The sequence below is a fragment of the Arachis ipaensis genome, chromosome B06 (assembly GCF_000816755.2).
Source record: "Arachis ipaensis cultivar K30076 chromosome B06, Araip1.1, whole genome shotgun sequence".
Classification (NCBI taxonomy): Eukaryota; Viridiplantae; Streptophyta; class Magnoliopsida; order Fabales; family Fabaceae; genus Arachis; species Arachis ipaensis.
In genome coordinates, this window is record NC_029790.2 from 126,363,849 (window position 1) to 126,373,107 (window position 9,259).

The window sequence follows — 9,259 nt, forward strand, 5'->3', positions numbered from 1 at the left end:
GTTAAATTGTTTTTTAGATCATAAATTAATGGAATTTACCAGTGAAATACCATGGTTTATGAACTTTTCTTTGAATTGTTCACTTCTCTGTTCACTTCTCTGTACACTATCTAACAAAAAAATACTCTTAATTATATATTAAATAGAATAATTATTTATTAGCTCATTTTTATACAAATAAAAATTTCTCTTAATTTTATATCTGTAATATTTTATATCAATTAGCTTTAAAGTTTAATTATTTTTGAATAAATTAATAAAAAGTAATACAAATAATTGTTTAAATAGAATTGTATTTTAATTTTTCATTCTATCACGCACACGTCGAGGATAATTTGAAATAAAAGATAATAGACTTGTTGTAACTGCTATGTATTTTGTGCTTTGACTGCGTCGTCATCTGAGAATTATGACACCTTTATGGAGATCGGGGTTCTTCTACAGAATCGATTTTGTGTTTTGAGTTAGCCAGCCAGCAGCGGCGACAAAAAGACTTATTCCTCTTCTATGGCAGCGATTTTTCGGCTTCATGGCAGAGGTGGAAGGGAGTGGGTTCTGTGGCTAGCCAGAACGATAATGGAAGCACCGTCAGCAAACAAAACAGTGAAGATATTTGAAGACATTGCATCGACAATAACAAAGTAATGGAAGAATTCGATCAAGTTTTTCTGAGTACCTTTGTGGTGTAAAGGACCTGTGTTAAACGTGGGAATTAGTTTTTTTTGTCGGTATCAATTTGTTTACTCAGCCCATCACAAAAAAATAATAACAATAATAAATAAATTTAATTTACCTGATAACCTTTGATAGTAGATTAACTTTTAAAGAGTGCTGCACTCTCTACTTTACCTAGAGTGCACTAGCTTTCGCCGTGATAAGCTTCCAAAAGTATTAAATACTCTTTAACATAAAAAAAGAAAACCGTTACTTCAAGTTCAAAAAGTATTTATTTGATTGACTCCTTTGTAACATAAGAATCTTTTCCATATCATAAGAATCTTTTCCGTATCTGATTCGCTTTTTGAAATAGGATGGACTATATTCCTAATAAGAAAATAATTTAAAAAATTTAATATAAAAAAAATATGAAAAAGACAGTAACCTTGCTCTTGTCTAAGTCTAACTCAATTGTCTGCTACCTCAACTATGCTCAAGTTTTTTTTATTTAAAGGAGGGATATAAAGTTTATTTTTTAATAATCCCTTGTTGATCATTTTTAATAACAATTTATGATCGATTAATAGTTTATATATTTATTGAAAACATCACTAGACGATAATAATAACTACATTGGAGATAAGTTGTGGTGGTGTGAAAAAAAAAAAAAAAAAAAAAAAAATAAAAATAAAGACTCTGAATATAAAAATAAAAGGTATTGAAAAATTATCACATATTCCACCAATAAGATCAGGAACATGATATTCTTTGTACGAATAGGTAACCAAGTTTAGATTATCCTGTAGCCAATATGAAAAAGACTATAATAACCCTAATTTTTGAGGTAAATATCTTATATTTTAAAATATCTTATTTATAAAATTATTTTATAATATCCATTTTAATATAGACGTTTAGATCTATGGTTAGTTTAATAAAGGCTTTAAACACCAACTAATAACTATCCAAAATTCCAAAACATAGTGCCAGCTTTGAATGGAGTTGGACAAATAAGACAGATTCAGCCTTTTGAATGTCCAATATGCACTACTTTTAGTATAAATCCACAAAAAAAGTTATATTAAATCTCCACGGTTTACATTTTTTAAATTAAATATAGATAATTGAAAAAAATAAAATAACATATTCCACTCAAGTACAACAAAACATGTGATAAGCTTCCAAAAGTATTAACTACTCTTTAACATAAAAAGAGAAAACATTACTTCAACTCCAAAAGTATATATTTAATTGACTCCTTTATAACATGGGAATCTTTTCCCTATCTGATTGGCTTTTTGAAATAGGATGGACTATGTAAATAATTTAAAAATTTAATATCAAAAGAAAAAAATATGAAGAAGACAATAATCTTGCTCGTGTCTAAGTCTAACTCAATTGTCTGCTACTTCAACTATGCCCAAATTTTTTTATTCAAAGGAGGGATATAGAGTTTATTTTTTAATAATCCTTTGTTGATCATTTTTAATAACAATTTATGATCCATTAATAGTTTATATATTTATTGAAAACATCACTAGACGTAAATCAAAATTAACTATTAAATTAATTATTTATATAAAATATATATTAAAAATATACATTGAAGATAAGTTGTGATGGTGTTGAGATGAAGAAGAAAAAAAAAGAGATAAAAATAAAGACTCTGAATATAAGAATAAAAAGTATTAACTACTCTTTGACATGAAAAACAAAAAATGTTATTTTCAACTTCAAAAGTATTTATTAAATTGGTTCCTTTATAGCATGGAAATATTTTCCCAATCTAATTGACTTTATTGAAATAGCGATGGACTATGTTCCCAATAAGTAAATAGTTTAGAAAACTTAATATAAAAAAAATATGAAGAAGACAGTAACCTCGCTTGTGTCTAAGTCTAATTCAATTGTCTGTTACCGCAACTATGCCCAAGTTTTTTTTTATTCAAAGGAGGGATATAATATATCGTGATTAATCACTTTAATTTGTAAGTGTTTCAATTAGTAGCTAAAAGAGTTTATTTTTAAATAATCACTTGTTGATCATTTTTAATAACAATTTATGATCGATTAATAGTTTATATATTTATTGAAAACATCACTAGACGTAAATCAAAATTAACTATTAAATTAATTATTTATATAAAATATATATTAAAAATAAATAAAATCATATATATTTATATACAAAAATATTATAACTAATTTTAGTATATATAATATTTTAAATTAATTATTTTTTTTTTTAATTTTCACTTATAAAAAATTTAAGATTTAAAGTTTAACATTTAAATTTAATATCTATAATAATAACTACATTGAAGATAAGTTGTGATGGTGTTGAGATGAAGAAGAAAAAAAGAGATAAAAATAAAGACTCTGAATATAAAAATAAAAAAGTATTAAAAATTTATCACATATTCCACCAATAAGAACAGGAACATGATATTCTTTGTACGAATAGGTAACTAAGTTTAGATTTATCCTGTAGTCAATGTGAAAAAGACTAAAATAACCCTAGTTTTTGAGGTAAATATCTTATATTTTAAAATATCTTATTTATAAAATTATTTTATAATATCCATTTTAATATAGACGTTTAGATCTATGGTTAGTTTAATAAAGGCTTTAAACACCAACTAATAACTATTCAAAATTCCAAAATATAGCGCCAGCTTTAAATGGAGTTGGACAAATAAGACAGATTCAACCTTTTGAATGTCCAATGTGCACTACTTTTAGTATAAATCCACAAAAAAAGTTATATTAAATCTCCACCGTTTACATTTTTTAAATTAAATATAGATAGTTGAAAAAAATAAAATAACATGTTTCACTCAAGTACAACTAAACATGTGATAAACTTCCAAAAGTATTAACTACTCTTTAACATAAAAAAAAGAAAACTTTCTTCAACTCCAAAAGTATTTATTCAATTGACTCCTTTATAACATGGGAATCTTTTCTCTATCTGATTGGCTTTTTGAAATAGGATGGACTATGTAAATAATTTAAAAATTTAATATCGAAAGAAAAAAATATGAAGAAGACAGTAAGCTTACTCGCCTCTAAATCTAACTCAATTGTCTGCTATCTCAACTATGCCCAAGTTTTTTTTATTCAAAGGAGGGATATAGAGTTTATTTTTTAATAATCTTTTGTTGATCATTTTTAATAACAATTTATGATCGATTAATAGTTTATATATTTATTGAAAATATCACTAGTAATTTGTAAGTGTTTCAATTAGTAGCTAAAAGAGTTTATTTTTTAATAATCCCTTGTTGATCATTTTTAATAACAATTTATGATCGATTAATAGTTTATATATTTATTGAAAACATCACTAGACGTAAATCAAAATTAACTATTAAATTAATTATTTATATAAAATATATATTAAAAATAAATAAAATCATATATATTTATACACCAAAATATTATAACTAATTTTAGTATATATAATATTTTAAATTAATTAGTTTTTGTTAATTTTTTTTTTTTAATTTTCACTTATAAAAAATTTAATATTTAAAGTTTAACATTTAAATTTAATATCTATAATAATAACTATATTATTGGAGATAAGTTGTGGTGGTGTTGAGATGAAGAAGAAAAAAAAAAAAGATAAAAATAAAGATTCTGAATATAAGAATAAAAAGTATTAATCATTCTGTAAGTCAACCAAACTTAAAACAATATCAAACTAGTCAACCTATTTTGTTGAAACCTGTGATTGTGATATCATTTAATGTGTATGAATATGAAATCCTTGAAGCTGAATATGTACCTGTTGGAGAGGCCAATCATGGCTGATATTTATTGGTTTTGTACATTATTGTTCCCCCTGTACCCTTACCATTGATTATTAATACTCCCATCTTACCGGATCTTCGTTCATGTAACACAGTGTATGCCAAATTGCTATGCAAGGATCATGAGTGTAGGTGATGATGAGAGCCGGATCGCACTCATTGCCAAGACTGATGTAACGGCTGGCGATGAGCTAACGTATCTCTCTCTCTCTCTCTAGATCTTTTCATGTTTGCATGTTTTCATGCAATGTGCTTGTGCTTGTGTTGCAACTACAGCATACATTTTGTTTGTTCAAATTAACTTAATCTTGAATGTATCTGGCAGGTATGACTACTTGTTTGATCCTGATGAGCCAGATGAATTTAAAGTCCCATGTTTATGCAAAGCTCCGAACTGCCGCAAGTTCATGAATTAGGACTATATACACAGATCAGGATGACATTATTGTTTCTCCACAAGGAGCCTAACCCATCCCCTTCATTAGTGGGAACCTCATAGTTAACCTAAGCTGTAATTTTAATCAAACCATAGGTACAGGAAAGAAAACACAAAAGTGGAAAAAAAAAATTTTTCTTTTAATTTTTCCCCAATTTCTTAGTGTTTGGTTTTCTTGGAATTATGGCGCTGAATAAAAGCCGTAGTGGCTTTAGGCTCTTGGCGTTTTGTAAATGGGACTTATAATATTGCTTCGTTCTATAAAAGCTAGTGCAAGCCTCAGTATATTTCGTATGTATCTTCTCTTACCAATCAAATTGCAAGGAAAAGCTTCGATTATATCGTTAGAAGAAAATTGTTAGACCGTTTACGTGAAAAATAAAACTACAAAAAAAAAATGATAAATAAGTTCCTGATTTTTTTTTGCGGACATGAATTCAACAAATCCTCTTTCCTATCATTTTCTCTATGAACACCATCTATGGGGCATAAATTTCGTTAAGGAAACAAAAAGAAAAAGAGAGTAATGGGAGCAAATGAGTCGAACACCGATAAAACTCTAGTTAGTCGATGATTTGTTTGTTTAGAAATCAACTTCACTTATATTATTTAGAGAAAAGATAAATAGGTACCTGATCTTTTTTTCGCGGATATTTTCATCCTTGACCATTGAAAAATACTTTTAAGTCCTTAACGTCCTTAAAAGTTGGACGGATTAGTCCCTCCGTCCAAATACCTCCGTCAGACCCAACGGAAAAGTCTGACGTGACTTCTGTAATGCTTGTCATGCATATGCGTGGGTCATGCTTACGCATCGCCTGGAAGACTTCCCTATCACGCGTACGCGTCGCCAAGAATTCTCCACTTCGCCATGAATTCTCCACTTTGCATGTTTTTTTTTTCATTTCTTTCAAGTCATTCTTACTTTCAAAACTTTAAATCACTCAAACAAACATATCGAGGTTTAGTTTTTTTTTTTAAGTTTAACTTTTTAGTTTGGCTATTTTTTCTTCTTATGAACGTAAACGTGATTCTGCTCTTCAACCCATGTTTAGCCAAAGCTAAAAATAATAGTTTTTGCGTTTATATTTTCACGTTAGATTAAAATTTATTTTCTATCTCCCAATTTTGTACTTCATTGTTCATATGATTAATTTTGTTGTTTTTTTTTAAATAAAAGAAAAAAGAAAAAAAAAAAAGCCGACGAAAAATGTAACTATCCGTGACTTTTAACTTTGAAAGCAATTTTATCATTGTAACTTTCTTTAATGTAGAGGTTGTATCATTCTTACTTTTCTCCCATTCAATACCTTAATATGTTTGTTTGAGTGATTTAAAGTTTTTGAAGGTAAGAATGGTTTGAAAGAAATGGAAAAAAAGCATACAAAGTGGATAATTCATAAAGGTGGGAGGGTATGCTGAATTCATGGCGACGCGTACGCGTGAGTGGAAAATCTGTCAGGCAACACGTACACGTGAGTGGAAAATCGGTCGGGACGCGTGATAGGCATTACGGGAAACACGTCAGATTTTTCCGTTGAGTCTAACGGAGAAATTTGGACAGAGGGACTGATCCGTCTAACTTTTAAAGAGATCAGAAACTTAAAAGTATTTTTCAATAATTAGAGATAAAAATGTCCATAAAATAAATGTCAGGAACCTATTTCTCGTTTACTAAAAAAAACTTGAATTGTTGGACACTTCTTATTAGAATTAAGCTTACAGCTCCCTAATTTTGGTTGCTTGCTAAACAAGTCAATGAGTGTGTTAAGCAAGTTAGCGAAGTTAGATTATTATTTGTTTGTGTTCATAAGTGAGGTGAGATTAACCATTCAAGAAATTTCATGCTGTGAACCCATTGAAGCTCGCTCAATGCAACTTTTTCTATTTAATCTGCAAGTTTTTTTTCTTTTTGTTATTTTAATTATTCATTTTCAGTGTCAACACCTAAACTAAATTATATGCCTCTAATTATATAGTGTTTCAAGATTTATCCGAAATCAATGTCATTTGGGTCTGAATATGAGATCTAAACTCTTTTTTATGGGATGTTTTGATATCTTTTCTAGCGAGGTGAAACCGTGAGTTTTTCGGCAAGGTTGATGGGTAATATATACTAGGGACTCCGATATTTAAGTTAATAAAAGTTTGAGACAAATTTTTATGAGTTAGGGTTCGAAAAATATCTCAATGTGTTAGGATATTTATAGAAGTACCTGATGAGTTAGGCTTGGTTTGGTAAAGCTTTTTAAAGAGGTGCTTGTACTCTTTAAAAGCTCAAGCTCCTCATTTTGTGTTTGGTAAATAAAAAAGATCATGAGCTTGTACTTGCAGCTTTTAAAAGATCGGGGTACTTTTCAAAGCATCTAAGATAGAGCTTTTCAAAGTTGGCTTGTGCTTTTCAAAATTTAAAAGTCTAATATAACCTCATATGTTAACTAATTTTCAAATTTAATGCTTGCATTTATGTCTATTATAGTATTTTTAAATTTTAAAAGCTATTTTACCAAATGTAATTGTTGTTGCTTGTGATTATTAAAAGCAATTTTTAATTTGATTTACCAAACATAAATGCTACAACTTTTAAAAAGCCATCTTTAAAAGTTAGCTTTTATAAGCTACTTTTGAAAAGTAAAAGTTTTACCAAACTAAGCCTTAGTCAACACTTCTGAAGCTGTTCCATCTTCAAAAAATTCCTTGCCACGAGACATGGGTTAGAATATTTAGATGGGGTGGTTGTGGAAGATTTGCATTATGAACTAGATGAATGGTTTCTGCAAGAGATAATGAGTTTGCTGAAGGGTTTAGGCTACAAGGGATCAGTGTTATCAAAATCAGACTCAACCGGTCAGTTGGACCAAAAAACAGTGAACCGGCCATGTGATCGGTCTGGGTAATGCTGATGCATATGACTAGATAAGAAAGAAAATCGGGTGGAACCGATTTAAACTGGCCGGTTTGGTGGAAAATTGGTGAACCGGTCGGATTTTAAAATCCGGACCGGTTCAAATTGGAAAAAAATTAAAAAAAGTGAGCTCCTCCGTTCTCCTTCCCTTTAGGTAGCGTTTGGTGGAGAGACAGAGACAGAAAGACTGAGACTGAGAGACAGAGACTAAGAAACAGGGATTGAAATAAATCTCAGTATTCTGTTTGGTGCAAAATGGGAGACAGGAATTGAAACAAAAATGAAACTCTAATTTAATTTGCACAAAGGGTAAAATTAGAATTAATTAATTGAAATGAAAGTATTTTAGGTATAAAATGTTATTAAAGTTTCAATCTCCATCTCTAAAAATTTCAGTCCCCTGTGTCCCTACTTTTTGGAGGTACTGAAATACTGAAATTTTAGAGACAGAGACAGAAATTTTAGTACCAGTCTCTGAACTAACAAACACGATACTGAGTCTCAGTCTCTTAGTCTCTGTCTTAGTACCTCAAAACAAACGCTAAGACAGAGACTGAGAGACTAAGACAGAGACTGAGACTGAGACTCAGTATCGTGTTTGTTAGTTCAGAGACTGGTACTAAAATTTCTGTCTCTGTCTCTAAAATTTCAGTATTTCAGTACCTCCAAAAAGTAGGGACACAGGGGACTGAAATTTTTAGAGATGGAGATTGAAACTTTAATAACATTTTATACCTAAAATACTTTCATTTCAATTAATTAATTCTAATTTTACCCTTTGTGCAAATTAAATTAGAGTTTTATTCTTGTTTTAATTCCTGTCTCCCATTTTGCACCAAACAGAATACTGAAATTTATTTCAATCCCTGTCTCTTAGTCTCTGTCTCTCAGTCTCAGTCTTTCTGTCTCTGTCTCTCCACCAAACGCTACCTAATGAGTTCAGAGAGACTGAGACTCTCTCCCATCTTTGTCTCCTTTAAGCTTCAGCTTCACCTTGTTATTCTCCCCCATTCTCCTTCGTGACTTCGTCCTTCCTGGCCTCTTGAAGAACCAAACAGCTGAATCCACCTTCCAAAATGGCAACCACCCCAGCTTTATCTTTGTCACCTCGGTTCACCACCACAGCGCCACCACACACTCACCTCCATCGCCGCGCCTCTCGCTGGATCCACCAACTCTCCTCCGCTCCTGTCTCGTGTCTCCTCCTTTGGCCGCCTGCATCTCGCTCGTATCTCTGTCTCTGTCTCTGTCTCGAGATGTGCTTCTTGCAGCCATGAGTTGTGCTTCCCTGGTGTGCTCCATTGCTTCCCTACCGTGAGCTCTCTTTGTGGGGTGCTCCAGTGCTTCGTTGCTCTACTGCTCCACTGCTATACTCTCTTTCTTGCTGTGAGTATTTACTTATTTTTTCAGTTTTTTCCTATGAAATTTCTTGTGTTATTCCTGTGG

The 9,259-nt window shown here is 30.4% G+C and overlaps 1 long non-coding RNA gene across 1 annotated transcript; it reads left to right on the forward strand.

Annotated features, from left to right (window-relative positions):
* Nucleotides 4,389-5,206, forward strand: LOC107648483. The gene is made up of 2 exons (XR_001621945.2): nt 4,389-4,668; nt 4,798-5,206. It is a non-coding gene; the product is annotated as an uncharacterized LOC107648483 (long non-coding RNA).